This window comes from Pundamilia nyererei, unplaced genomic scaffold (genome assembly GCF_000239375.1).
Source record: "Pundamilia nyererei isolate P.nyererei 1_Seehausen unplaced genomic scaffold, PunNye1.0 scaffold00292, whole genome shotgun sequence".
In the NCBI taxonomy this organism is placed as follows: domain Eukaryota; kingdom Metazoa; phylum Chordata; class Actinopteri; order Cichliformes; family Cichlidae; genus Pundamilia; species Pundamilia nyererei.
The window spans coordinates 46,642-60,731 of NW_005187693.1; the positions used below are offsets into that span (position 1 = coordinate 46,642).

Consider the following 14,090-nt stretch of genomic DNA (forward strand, 5'->3'; position numbering starts at 1 on the left):
GCGGTTATGTAAAGCTGGGTTACAGCTGAGCGTTCTGGTATCCAGAGGAGGGGGGGAGTGCATCGGTCAGACGTATTAAACCAAATGGAAAAAGCAGATTTTTCAGGAGTACGGTTTCACGGTCACCCCGCTCCTGCTGCGATTTCTACCCCTCGACGACCGATAAGCGTTAAAGCAGACGAGCGGCCGTGTTCCCCCAAAAGCACCGTTAAAACCTCGTTCTTGGTCCGAGAGGCCTGAAAAGTATTTGAGATGTCTGGAGAGAGAAAAAAAAGCTGGAAAATAGCCGGTTGCACATTGTAGCCACATTGTTTGGAGCCCTGGGCAAAGTCAAACATCTGGACGGCGTTTGGAATTTTACATGGAAAATATGCAGAGAAAGTTAAAAAGGGTTAGTCTTTGGACAGGCAACAACAAAGATTACATGACCCTTAAGGAGAATTTAGATAGACACAGCAAACCCTGAACTGGTTTGGTCTACTCAGAAACTGAGTTCCACAGTAGGACTGAAGAAGAAACTGTATTGAATGATCCTTTGTAGTTATGCTGGTACCAACTGAAATGCATCCCAGACTAACAAAGGTTTGGAGTGAGATTCCGGTCAAGTTTGTTGTTGTCTTTCTTTTGATCAAATGTTCATTTAATTCAAGCATCGCCCGTTTTAAACTGTTTTTATTGTTGCTGTCTTTTTCATATTAAACATTTTAAAGAATTGGCGTCTTTTGTGAAAATGGTTTCATACTGGCAGCCACATCTAAAAAGTTCAACCCTTTGTGGCATGATAACTCCGCTTAAAAAATGTGTTAGAAACAAGTTGACAGATGGTAAATGGTCTGTATTTGTATAGTGACAGAACTAAATAGAAGCGGAAATGACCACTAGGAATCATTGTGATCATCGGAGACCAGTTGGCAACCTGATAAAAAAGGACCCAAAAGCCTAAATCAAGCTCCTGTTGATTTAACACTTTTAAAATCAAAATTGTGTTTAAAATGTGTGCCTTTTGTCCAACTAACAAAACACCTGAAATACCTTCATCTACCTGTCTTACCTGGATTAAGTGATATGAGAGCTTCCTCCTGCGACATGATGGAAAATTGGTTTTCTCCAACTGGTTGGCAAGTGGTTGCTAGCTGGTTGCTGTACCAAAAACCTCTTTTATTTGGTCGCTATCATATTGCTGCGGTCACGCCAAGATTGCAGTGAAGAAAAAAACTGTTTCTGCACAGAGCAATTGAATAAAGAGACCTAAAACAACTAGACTTGAACTAGACTAATATTTATTTCTGCTGTAAAGTATGGACATCTGTGGAGATTGCCTCCCTTTTGGAGCCAGCCTTTAGTGGCCATTAGGGGAACTGCAGAATTTGGATTTGGCTTCATTTTTAAGCTTCAGAGATTAACACCTAACTGTGATCCAAATACTCAACCCACTCGCTGACGTTTAGGAGTCCACATATCTTTTGTAGTGTAAAATGTGTCCTGATGCATTACAAGCTGACTGTTGATGACAAGTCTGTGCTTGGTGAGGTTTTTTTTATCCTCTCCCACACCCTCTTAAAAGTCACAATAGATTTATTCTGCAATGATTAGAAGAGTACATAAATATTCATCAAAACTGTTTTCTCTGCTGGTCTTTGCTAAACAAACATGAAAACCACCGTGTACAATAATTGTGCCTAGAGTTACACAATAACTGTTCCTGTATTTAAAAAACAAAAACAAAAAAAAAAACATGATGAATGATCTTACCTGCTCCTCCCTTTAAATCAGCCATAGTTTTAACAGACACACATACTTCACAAAGTAAATGTATAGACTTCTTTAGGATGCCAAAACACTTCCAAAAATACAAGCCTGAGTGTTTCCATGTGTAACGTGCTATTAGTGATGTGGCAGAGTTATACTGCACAGTTTAACCACTGCACGTCAAACTACACGATGACCAAAATCCTTAAATCCACCTACTGAAACCGAGGCACAAGCTTGATGAAAAGCTTGGAAGATTAGACCAGAGTGAGTTTATTTACATCAGTTAAATGGAGCCTTCCTACGATCCTCATCTGGGGTGCTAAACTAGTGTTGAGTAACCAAAGGTAAACAGGAAGTAACTTCTGGGATAACGTTGGCAAATTTCACCAGTTTATTCTGGAGCTCATTAAACTTACATTTGACAAGCTGGTTCTTAACCACAGAAATCATATTTTTACATGTAAATACTTGCTCACAGCACACCGACTTGCTTGTTAACTGCATGTTGTGTTTTCCTGCTGCAGGATGTGACTGAAAGTTCCAAAAAAGCCTCACAAATGGAGCTTTATTTTTAAAAAAAGTTTGTCAAACTAGTGTAACAATGGCAACATCAACACATAGGCCTTCAAATCCCTCATTAGCCACTTTCTAACATAATGTGTTTAATGCTCTTATTTAAAGCAGTGTTTTTAATTGTTCCTTCATTTACTTTTAAAGAATCAGCAATAACTGTTTTGAAAAGTCAAGAATTGAAACAAATTTGTTTTGTTTTTTCCACCCCTGTTCTCCTGTGTTTTGCCATGCTCACCGCAGACGTTTGTAGAAATAAAAGCCGGGAGCGCATGTTGTTGTCATGTGTCGCTGCGCCGTTTTAAGCAGTGATTTATGCAGTGCGGGCTGGTTAATAGCGGCTTTAATGGAGAGCGTTTGAAAGAGGAACCACAAATGTCGGGGCAGTTTCCTTTAGAAGTGATGTTCCCTAAATTAATGGCCTGGAAATTCACACCAAATGTAGGAGTCACCAGGCAGAGCTGGCATGTGCTGAGCAGAAGTGAGCACCGAGTGTGTGTGAGAGGATTCCCTGTGATCTTTATGAACACTGCTGCGGTCACCGTGGCGGTTTGAGCCCCACGTAGCCGAAGCAAATGAAACTCATTACACCGTTTACGAGTTCGGAAAAGCAGAGACGATTGAAATTCTATCTCATAAAGGCAGAGGGGAGAGGGGTTTACGCGATACCAGGCTCTGGCTGTAAACATGAGGGACATGAGAGACTTGTGTGTTTTTTCTGCTCTACGAAGTCAAATTAGAAAAGCTCGGAGGCCCTCGGGAGGATTCGTGGCACCGCTAGAATTCCTGGACTTCTTCTGGAGTTCTTATTTTAGGAGAAAGCTGGACCTTCTGCTTGTTTATTGTTGAGGTTTGCAGCCAAAAAAAATGGAAAAACTCCAAAAACCTTTTAAAGTGATGAACATCCTGGACTCCAGTGTTTTGTTGTTTTTAAATCTGAGTATTAGAAACCCAAACTTTCCCATGTCCTCATTCTGAACAAACACTTGATTTTATGTTTTCAGTTTTATTATTTATTCTGCACAGCCAGGCTTTTGTAAAGTACCAAAATTCAATTCAACTCAATTCAATTTTATTTAGGGGGTGGCTGTAGAGCAGCCATTGAAAGGTTGGTGGTTCCCTGACTGCTCTTGTCTTTATGCCAAATACTAACCTCATGTTGCTCTCCAAAGCATCCATCGGAGTGTGAACATGTGTAAATATTAGTTATATAATACTCAGGTAAAGTAGAAAAGCGTTATATAAGAACCAGTCCATTTACCATATATAGCACCAAATCACAACAACAGTCACCCCATGGTGCTTTATATTGTAAAGACCCTGCAATATTAGAGGACCCCCAACAATCATGTAACCATCTATGAGCAAGCACTTAGTGACAGTGGAAAGGAAACGTCATGCATTACCAGGTTCAGGGAGGGGCAGCCATCTGCCGCAACTGGTTTCAAGGTGATGGGAAAAGAAAGGTTTTAAAAAATATTGGATTGTGTGTTGAAGGGAGGTAAGAAATGAGGCTTTTGGAAGTTGAGTTTAAGAGTTAACCTACATGTCCTATCTCAGTGTCCTCTTATCCTAAACAATATAGGATCCTGAGCATGACAGCTGATCATTTTATCCCGAGATGCAAATTTTGCATCTAAAAACCTCAAAAGACATTCCAACAGAACGATTGGAGAGCCAGATATTTTCTCTACATATCTGTGAAGTTGTCCAGTTGGAGTTCAATGTGGAGACACAGGCGTCACGTGTGTTTAATGCCACAGTTGTATTGGAACATTTTTGGTTCATCCAGGCGAAGGACCAACAAACTCATGCTAAAGTGTTCCTCGTCCCTCTGTCCACAACTCACAAGAACAGCTACCCCTCCACGAGTGTTGGTTAGAACTGAATCGAACTGGTGCACATACCGGGTCTTCACTCAGACTGTGCTCAAGGTCATTGGATGTGCAGTGTGGTGGATTTTAGGATTTTTCTCATATGTTGTATATGTTTGATTTTTCCTCTGGTGATTGGCTCTTTGGGGGCTGATCAGCAAAGCCCTTGTTCTTACAAAGAGTCACCACCCTTCACAAAATGAGCTTTCCTCACATTAAAACATGTGACCAGTCACTGGATAAAATAGTTGGGACTGTCTAAGCACCATGATCGGATATCCTCATGTTGGCTTCCCTGCATCATCATGACAATGTTGGGTGTTTTCCATCCACATTCCAAAGCTATGACATCACAGCAACGTAATTGATCATTTGAAATGTTGATCATGGACCGACATTATGATGAGGATGCAGGAACAACACCAACACAGGGATATCGAATACATCGTCTAACCTGCCGCTTTTGGGTTTGGTGAATGGAGCCATGTTGGAGCTGCCAAAAACTGCAGTTTCTCTAGTGGCCACGTGATGGCCTGATGGAGCATTTTAATAGATTATCTGAGTGGTGAGTAAAATATGAATTTTTTTTAGTATGTTGCTTTGCACTAATTAGCAGATATGTGTGTTGGTGCACTGCCAGTATTGGCTGATAACTAAACACTCCGTCTGCTGTCTAAAAAACTCATGGCAGCATGGCATGCATTCCCAGGAAAAACTCACCTATTCATTCAAGCACTTTTTCCCTTGTCTGTGTGCCTCTATCTAATATTCATACTCTGATGAACACATCAGAGAGCAACTCAGCGTTCAGTATCTTTCCCAAGGATACTTTGGCAAGCAGCAAGGGATCAAACCACCAACCATCCAATTAATAGATGACTTGTTCGACCTCCTGAGCCACACCCACCCTAACCTAACCCTTTAGTCTCTTAATCATCAACCAAGTTCCTGGTGCGGAGTTTGGCTTATGCATCTGACAACACACCCACACCCACCTAACATGCATGCCTTTGGACTGTGGGAGTAGAACATCTGAACTCAATACAGAAAGACCCCAGCTGGGAACAAAGTCCAAGTCACAGTATGGCGACACAGTTAATTGGGCCGATGAACCTTCTTCCTCCAATGTAAGTGGTCAAACCAGGAGACATTAAATATCAGTATCGAAGAGTTTTATGGAAGCAAGCAGGCCAGAGTCACTGAACAGGAAACGTTACGTAACTTTTGCCCACATGCAGAATGGAATCTAAACCGCCTTGGCACTAAATGATGGAGATTCCCCGTCATTTTAAAATCCCGTATCCATGTGATGCAACGTGCATCTGTGAAGGAAAACGTATCCTCTGCATTATGGCAAAAACAGAGGCTTTATTTCCAGGATTCATCTGTAATTTGCTCTTGGATGAAACTCGTCTTCCTCCAGACCCATGCAGATGTATTTTTTTCCAACATGGAAGTGGAATAAGTGGACTCAGGTTTTTGCATTTAGTTACGCTCAATCTGAGTTTCTATTAAACCTCAAAAAGTGTTTTTATTCCCTCTGTGTACACTGTGTAATGCTGAGTAAACCTTGGTGATTGATTTATGGGATTGCTTCCTGTTATGGCCTGCAGTGAACACACCTTTAAAACTCTCCCAACGAATTTCATGCAAATCAGCAGGCGGGCCCCTCCTCAGTGCTTTGAATAGAGTATCATTTCACCCCTGACTGCTGATTAGTTATGATAAGACAAAGGCTCAGCCTTCCTCTTCCTCCTTTGTTTCTTTCTTTCACTTGTTGAGTAAGAGGCTCGTCAGTTGCATTAAATATTTGCATAAGTTCTACAGAGCCTTGTTGACCTTTGGAAGGTCTCCAAAACATTCCAGTTTCTTCCTGATGAGAAAAAAGTTTTTATCAGCTTTTAGGTAAGATCCAAAAACCCTGGAGTAGAAAAATAACCCCATCTAACCAAAGCACCTCAATTATTTGTCAGCTAAGATGGAAATCACAAACGGTTTGTTGGATTTGCATAACGTCTCCCCAAAGAGGGAGGTGAACAAAGCGGACGGGGGCCTCCTATCTATACGTCCTCCTCCTCATCAACATGTGAAGTGTCTGCGGTCAATGGCGGAGGGGATTTACTCGCACAATAAAGACAGATGCCACCTTTTATCTGCTTAACGGAAGAGAGGCCGAGCGCGTGGCACTTGACCGCCGCCGTCGTCGCGCGTTGTTGGCGTGTAATGACGTCCTCCCTCCCAGCAGACTGTTGTGGTGACAGGCCCGGCTTTCTCTTTTCTTTTTAGCTGACGTTGGAGGAGGGAGAGAGGCTTTTCTTTTCCCAAAACAGCCTTTGTTTGTCCCTCTGTGAATAAGGGAAGCTGAAGTAGTTCGGAGAAGAAGAAAACCAGATTTTTGGTGTTAAATTCAAACTCCGCTTGGAGACAAACTTTTGAATCAATCAGTCAGTGCTGATGCCTGATGTTCAGCAGGGTGGTCTGGGTGTAAAGGATGCATGAATTTGATTGATTTCTAATTGGAATTGATGAAGATAGAAGCTGGAAGAACTGTTAAATATTTAAAAAGTAGTAAACCAAAGATAACTTGATATATCAAAATTTCAGCCCCTCAAGTATAAGAGGGCAATAAAACAACAAATGCCATGATTTTTATGACTGGTTTCAGTGGGCTCATACTGGGACTCTCACACATGTCCTTCCACTTTAAAAGCTCTTACATAAAACCCCATTTATGAGCCTCAAACTCTCAAACTCAAGTGTTTCTGCCGCTCCAACCTGCAGCTACCCAATCATCAATGACATGAAGACATCTCCAGTGAGAACATGGAGTTATGCAAATCATCCACAGACCACCAACCCCTCTCTCCCTCTCTGATTGTGGCTGAGTGACACAGACAAAGACAGAGGGCCCTGAAATGATCCATTTGATTCTTGATGGTGTTTGCTTCAGAATGAGCAACATCTGCCCAGCACAGCAGCAGCTCCCAAACTCTGGAGGCCTGACTCAGCCGGACCGGGATCCTAATAATGACAGGAGGCAAGTGTCAGAGGTGATTTGTGACAACAAGAGTGAAAGGAAAGGTTCATAAGATGGCAGTGAGACCTGGAGCGATACATGTGGTTTGGCTCTGACAAAAAGACAAGCTGAGGATGCTCAGATTTTAATTGGGAGCAACCAGAATGGACAGGAAACGAGTAGTTTGTCTCAGTTGAAGACAAAGTTAGAGAGGCGAGGCTGAGGTGGTTTGGACATCCGCAGATTAGGGATGGTGGATATACTGCAGAAAGGGTGTCGAAGCAAGAAGAAGACCATAGAGAAGATCCGTGGAGGTAGTGAAGGACGGTACAGAGAGAGGGGGACATCTTTTAAAATTGTGTTTTGTATTATAAAATAAGGTTGTACGATTTTTTTAAAGTCTGTTTTTATTTATGTTAGTTTTATGCCAGATCTAATGGGACTCAGCGGGGCAATTACTTTTTCACAAGTTTTAAAACCGTGTTTTATGTTTACTCTGGTGATCAGAAACATATCTCAGTGAGACACATATGCAGAAAAACCATTAATCTGTGCACTGTAGTTTGCATGAAATTAACATCATCTCAGAATATTTAGATTTAAACTGTTATAGATATTGGAAGAATTACAGGAACATTAACAGGGCCTCAGATTTTAATAATAATTTTTAAAATACTATAAAAGAAATTACATATATCATAAATATATGTTTATAAAAATATTAAAGGAAGAAATACTTATATGTTGACATAATAAATAAAGAAATAGTAATATTCCTGTATAAAGTAGCTAATAATCTCGGTCAGTGTGTAACTAACATATGGCCCCTGTGATGTGACCCGTGGTTATACTGAGATTTAAAGCCTCTTCAGCGGCTCCATGATCCGGACCCAGTATGAATCCAGTCCGTGGTTTGCAGATATCACACACACACACACACACACACACCGGGGCTGGTCGGTGAGAAGAGAAGCACAAAATGCTTTTTATTCAGCAGCGCGCTCGCTGAGGAGCGGACAAACCCTCCGACGTCTCTGTGCGAGTATCAGCGGACCTGAGCAGCTCTCAGCTTCTCTCTGAAATCGGTACCAACCGGCTTTTATTCCCAGCGCTACGGACTGTACGGACTCGGCTCTTTAAGTCTACTTTTCTCTCCCACTTTCATTTAAGTCTGCTTTTTGCTCTCCAGCCTGCACGGGACGGCGGCTTTTCCTCACAGGTGGGTCCATCATCTACTCCGTTGCGCTGTTTTGCGCTGTGACCGCAGCCGTCAGTGTGCGCTAAATCCTGCGGAAAGTTTCCTTCTCTCTTCTCCGGTGTTTGCTTAACACTTTTAAAATGAGGTCAAGCGGTTTCTGCCCGCAGCTGGAGCCTTTTCAGGCACAAGTGCAGTGAAGTTTTTTGTTGTTGTTTTTGACATTTATTTTAATGGATAACTTGGGCGACTTTGAGCTGCTGCTCTCTCCTTTTTAAGTCGGTCTTTTTAATTGGCTTCTCATTAACTACCCTCAGTGTGAAGGTAATTAAAAGGAGTGACCAGTCAGGCTGGGGACGGAGGGAAGAGGGCACCATATGGTGTGTGTGAGACGGAGACAGACGTTTCAGTTTTGCTCTTCAGGGCTTAATTGTGTAATTGAAACCCTTGTGAGTTGGTGGTTTGGTGATACATCACAGCACTGCTGCAATATTCTGATCACATGTGGACTTTACACTCCCTGACTTTTAGTTTTTGGAGGGAAAGCTTCAGATCAACGGGGTGTCAGGTCTGTGGAACCAGAGTACTTTTAATGAAGTTGCAAGCTTCCCAACTGCAGCTCTGCCCCTGCTCTCCACTTTAGCTGTCAGTTTAAATCAGTGGCAGGAAATTATTTGGAAAAGCTTATCCTGTCATTCCAACTTGGACAAAATCACTTAAATTGTGGGAAGTGTTTACAGTCTTCCTGATAAACAGTGGATCAAAATCCGAATTATGTTCATTGTCAAATTTGTCTTATTGCCATAGTGGAGAAAACATACTGGTACAGAAATGGAGTATATGGTATTTACAGTATGTAGATTATGTACATCTATATAAATACTCACAATATGAATGCACACGTACATATGTTAGGATACAAATGAGAAATTAAGACCTATGTAAAGGTTATGGGGAGTAAATGTAGTCAACTAGTCACTTTATTGGTACTTTAACTAGACTTGTAGTCAAGACCACCTAAACCAAGACTAAGACAATACCAAGACCAGAGGGTATCGAGACCAAGACGAAACCAAGACCGACCGAGTCAAGACAAAGTCGAGACCGAGACAAAAAAGTCTTTAAACCTGCAGTTTAAAGACTTTTTTTGCTGCTTCGTTTACAGGTGTCAGGCATATTTATGTGTTTTTGTGATGCACTCGCACAGCCCTCCTCACCGCTGTCTGCTGTCTCACTCACTTACTGAGAGGACAGACGCACACTCTACTTGACTGTTGCGTCTTTCACCCTCTCTGTTTTTTACACAATGATATTATCCTATATCCTCGCATGTGATTGGCCACAATATGGAGGGATTGGAGCATAGCTGAGCCACTGTGTGAGAGCTGAGCAGCGAAAGGAAATCAAGTGAGGAGCCGGCTCTCGCTCAATGGGAGTCGACTCTTCTGATTCACTACAAAGCAGTCTCTAAGCACGGCTCTTAGAGCTGATGCTTTTGCGCATGACACATTATCGAACGTTACGTTGTGTGTCATGGATACTGTTGATTCCAAATCTCCCGACCACTATGTTGATCTGAGAAAGCAAGACCGAGACACCAAGACAAGACAAGATTGAGGGATCCGAGACTAAGACAAGACCAAGACCAAAGTCTGCCAAGACCAAGACCGGTCTCGAGACATCCAACTCTAACTTTAACTAGTGCTGGAAGCTAATTTTTTTAATTGATTACTTGCTGGACAGTCAATTTCAAAATAAAAGCTTCCAAAAATGGACCCCTTTCAGAGGATTTGCTCATTTAATTTAAAATTCAACTTTCCAGGAAAACAAAAGGTGCCACGCAAAGATATCGGAATGCTCAGTTCTCATAATTTCTTGATGTTTTTGTGCTTGAAAACTGTGCTGTTGTCAGTTTCGAGGGAGAGCAGACTTTCCTTGCTTCTAATTAAAATAAACAGGAGCCACTCTGCAAGCCAACACAGGAGCCTGGATTGCTAATGAAAGAATTTACAGGGAAACAAGAAGCCAGGGCTGATTTCACCAATCTCATAAAAAGCTGTGGGAGAACACAATGAGCCCCGGTCAGCTGTGAACAGGAAAAAAAAAATACTGGCCCTCGTCCAGCCGTTTCACACACTGCATCCTTCCTAACCCCGGCCCTCCCGCTTCATCCTCGCATCTGACTGAAACAGAAGGCACTAGCAGAGGACAAACAAGTCATATTCATCACTTTTAGCAGAAGTCTCCCAACTCAATGTAAAATCCTTATTTTTTCTTTTAAAACCAAGAACAAAGAAGCTTCATCTACTTTTATTTGGCTTTTATGCCTTCCCCTCTCATCTCTGACTGCATCTGGCAGCTTAAATACCCACAATTTCTGATATGTGGCACGTGTAAACCACGAGGTCTGTGATGATTTAAACCGAAACAAGCCGTTAAGGAAGGAAGTTTCTGTTTTACACCCAAAGAAGCTCAGCCCAGAAATTGAATACACAGATTTTCCCAAACAGATACCAGAAACCAGCTTTTTAAAAATATCTAAAAAAAAGAGAAAAAAAACAATAACAGAGCTCTGGGATGTTGGATTTAGAAAATGTAGTGAGGAACGAGTGTCAAGTTCAATACAACTGACTGCAAACTGAAAAGTTATCCAGCAGGCAGCTTTGATAATCAATGTTGAAGGAGGTTGTTGAAGAATACATTCACTTTATTTCCTCATTAATAAAAAATGAAGCAAAAAAACCCCAAACCTGCACTTCCTCTAGTGGCCACTTGAGCCTGCTTCCAAAACAATTAGTCAATCCCCATAGACTCCGATTGTAACGTTATAGCATTTAAAACCACATTTACAGCCTGATTGTGGCTTTTCTGGATAGCTCCCATCATCATAACAACTGTGCTGTGATTTTCTTTTGGTTTGTTTTCTTCTTTTTTAGCTAGCTTTTCCTTGTTGTTGCTCTCATCAAAGTGTTGTTCATTCATCTGATTGGTTCAGTTCAGTCCTCAGTACACAGAGGTTCATTTAATGACCTACAAAGTATCTCATATGCGCCAGCTTCCATGGAGCACTTCCCAGATGGCTCCAAGTAACAAACAATTTGGCACATCAGGTCAGCAGAAGTCGGCCTGCATAAAACATGTTGGGTTTCTGCACATGTGGCAGCATCTGTAATTTTTTTTGTGTGTGTGTGTTCTCTGCTCCTTGTTTGGGGAGCAACGTTTAAGATGTGATTAAGCCCCTTCAACGTCAATTAAGACTGAAGCTGATCGAGGGGAACGAGACGATAACTGTGCTGGCAACAAAAGGCAAGGATGGCCACTCCAGACGTAGTCGGAGCTTAATGGACACCGGAGAAGTCTCTCCACACGGTGGCCATAATCTCCAGGCGCTTACCTGGGAAGTTATATTTGAAGTGTTATTTGAATTTATTCATTTCAATCTCTGTGGTTACCAAAATGTAAAAGAAAAAAGTCAGAAATAGCATCACTGGTAAAATCTGATTTAAAAAGCATGGAACAGATCTGCTGATTGTACCTCAGAATAAGACTTTAATGCTTCTAACACTCTGTTTGCTGTTAAGATTCTTCCATGTGTTTTAATTTGTGATTTTTCTGAGGTTTATTATATCTGACTTATGTGTCTCAGAGAAGCAACTTGTGCTGCAATGGTGGTTTGACTTGTTTCATTGGTTTTTGATCATAGACGTAGGACGTGACGTCACAGTTCGCCCTTCTGTAAGGTCCTTTTGTAAAACCGTACATGATGAGTGAGGAAACTAATGGCACTTATCGGCTAACAACTAGTGACTGACAGGTCCTCAGCCCTGGATAATCCTCCTTTCTGACTCTAATAATGACTGTAAATTGCAAAGTTACCTCCATGTTTTATTCAAGATGACCTGAAAGAAGCAATCAAGCCCATAAAATCATCAGGAAAGTGTTTATAGAGAAGCTCGTGGAGAAAGTGATGCATTTGATAGAAGAAGGGAGCAGATAGGGCTATTCTGTTTATTGGTTTGCCTTTATTATAATTTTCTTCTTTGTAACATTATGATCAATAATAATAATAATAATAATGTTTGGTGTTGGTGGTAGTGGTTTGGTTATTCGTAATGGTGATGGGGGAGAAGGGTGGTTGTTGGCAGTAGGAGTAGCAGTAGTAGTGGTTGTGGTATCAGTAGTAGCAGGTAGTCATGGTGATAGTGGTATAAATAGTAGTGGTGGGGGTATGAATAAAAAATAAAGTGTAGTGGTGGTATTAGTGGTGAAAGTTAATAATGGTGGTAGTAGTGCTATTATTGTAATTATTGATGCTGTTGCAGTTGTTAACAGTGGTATAAAAGCATGTTTTAATCTATATTGCTTCTCAATGATGTCACTTGGACTGAATAAAGACTCACACAGTACATCCTTACATGCAGCACACACACTAGTTTTGTGCATGTGCAAGTAAACCTGAAGTCGCAACTAGAGGCACCGCCCCCTGCTGGCAATTTAAAAAGAATGCAAGTTAGTCTGAGCCGTACTCCTTCTGGAGGAGAGAACACTCCAGACTGTTCACTGATTAAATGTAATTTTAAACGCTAATGCTTACGTAGCATTAGGTGGCTACTGTACAACCATCATTTTGTTTTGTCATCAAGGATCATGTAGTTGTACTAGCACAGGTACAGACTGCTAAATTTTGTTGTTGTTTTTTTGTTTGTTTGTTTTTTAATGCTCTAAAGTGGAGCACTTTAACACTGGAGTCTATGGAGATTGATTCACTTTTAGAGGCAGTCTCAAGGAACTGCAGGAGGAGGCTGTTTGGACTTTTTGGTTGCTGTATTTAATCTGAATATATCAAAGCCAAAAATTGTTATTAAGGCTGGTTTTACCATATAAAGTTTAAAATGTATGTATTATAGATATGGGCTCAAAATGTGGTCATAAATATTTTGTACTTGTAAATCAGTTTCGTATATGTAAAAAGAATTTGTGTGTGCATAACAAAGATTTGTGTGTGGACTTAGCCAAAAAAAAAACCCCTGCAAGTTACAAGTACGAATTTTGACACTATTTTTCTTCCTTTTATCTGATTGACCAATGTCATGTCAATCACAAATGTAACAATCCAATCAGAGAACAGATGGGTTTGGCTGTCGGAGGGGCGCTTTTTTGAACTGGTCCTTGAAGGGTGATACAGTTTGAAGCTGGAGGGTCTCTATATAAATATCCGATAGCAGCTAGGTCCCCTAACTTTCAGTAGCTATTGAAAGGATAAAGTTGTGGTATATCAGTGGTTAGAAATACCATTATTACTTTAGGATTAGTTTAACACAAAGTTACTGTGAGTCACAGTGCGCAGCATAAATGTGCGCAGCATAAAAGTCCTTTCACATTGGATGCAGGATGTGCTGCTAATGCTAACTAAAAGCAAAAGATCCAGAATTTGTTGCGCTGGCTGCTGGGCTCTGTGGGTTTTTGCAGCAGCTCTGCCTGTACTAGAAGCACAGCCTTGTCGTTTCTATCTCTGACTTTATGTCCTCTACAAGAGTTTCTGTTTTTTTTGCTAGTTCTTCAAATGTTAAAAACATCTATGCTAATTCATAACGAAGACAGCTTTGTAATGAAGACTGTCATTTCCAAAACACTGCCCGCCCCCACCCCGCAGCGCTGTTGAAAAGGCTGTGGAAGTCCCTGT

The 14,090-nt window shown here is 41.2% G+C and overlaps 1 protein-coding gene across 1 annotated transcript in view; it reads left to right on the forward strand.

Moving 5' to 3' along the window:
* Positions 1-8,137: 8,137 nt before the first annotated feature.
* cited1 (Cbp/p300-interacting transactivator, with Glu/Asp-rich carboxy-terminal domain, 1) overlaps positions 8,138-14,090 on the forward strand; it is an 11,892-nt gene continuing 5,939 nt past the window's right edge. Inside the window, exon 1 of the mRNA XM_005750906.2 lies at positions 8,138-8,431. The gene's annotated coding sequence lies outside the window, so the exon portion shown is untranslated. The remainder of the gene's footprint in view (positions 8,432-14,090) is intronic.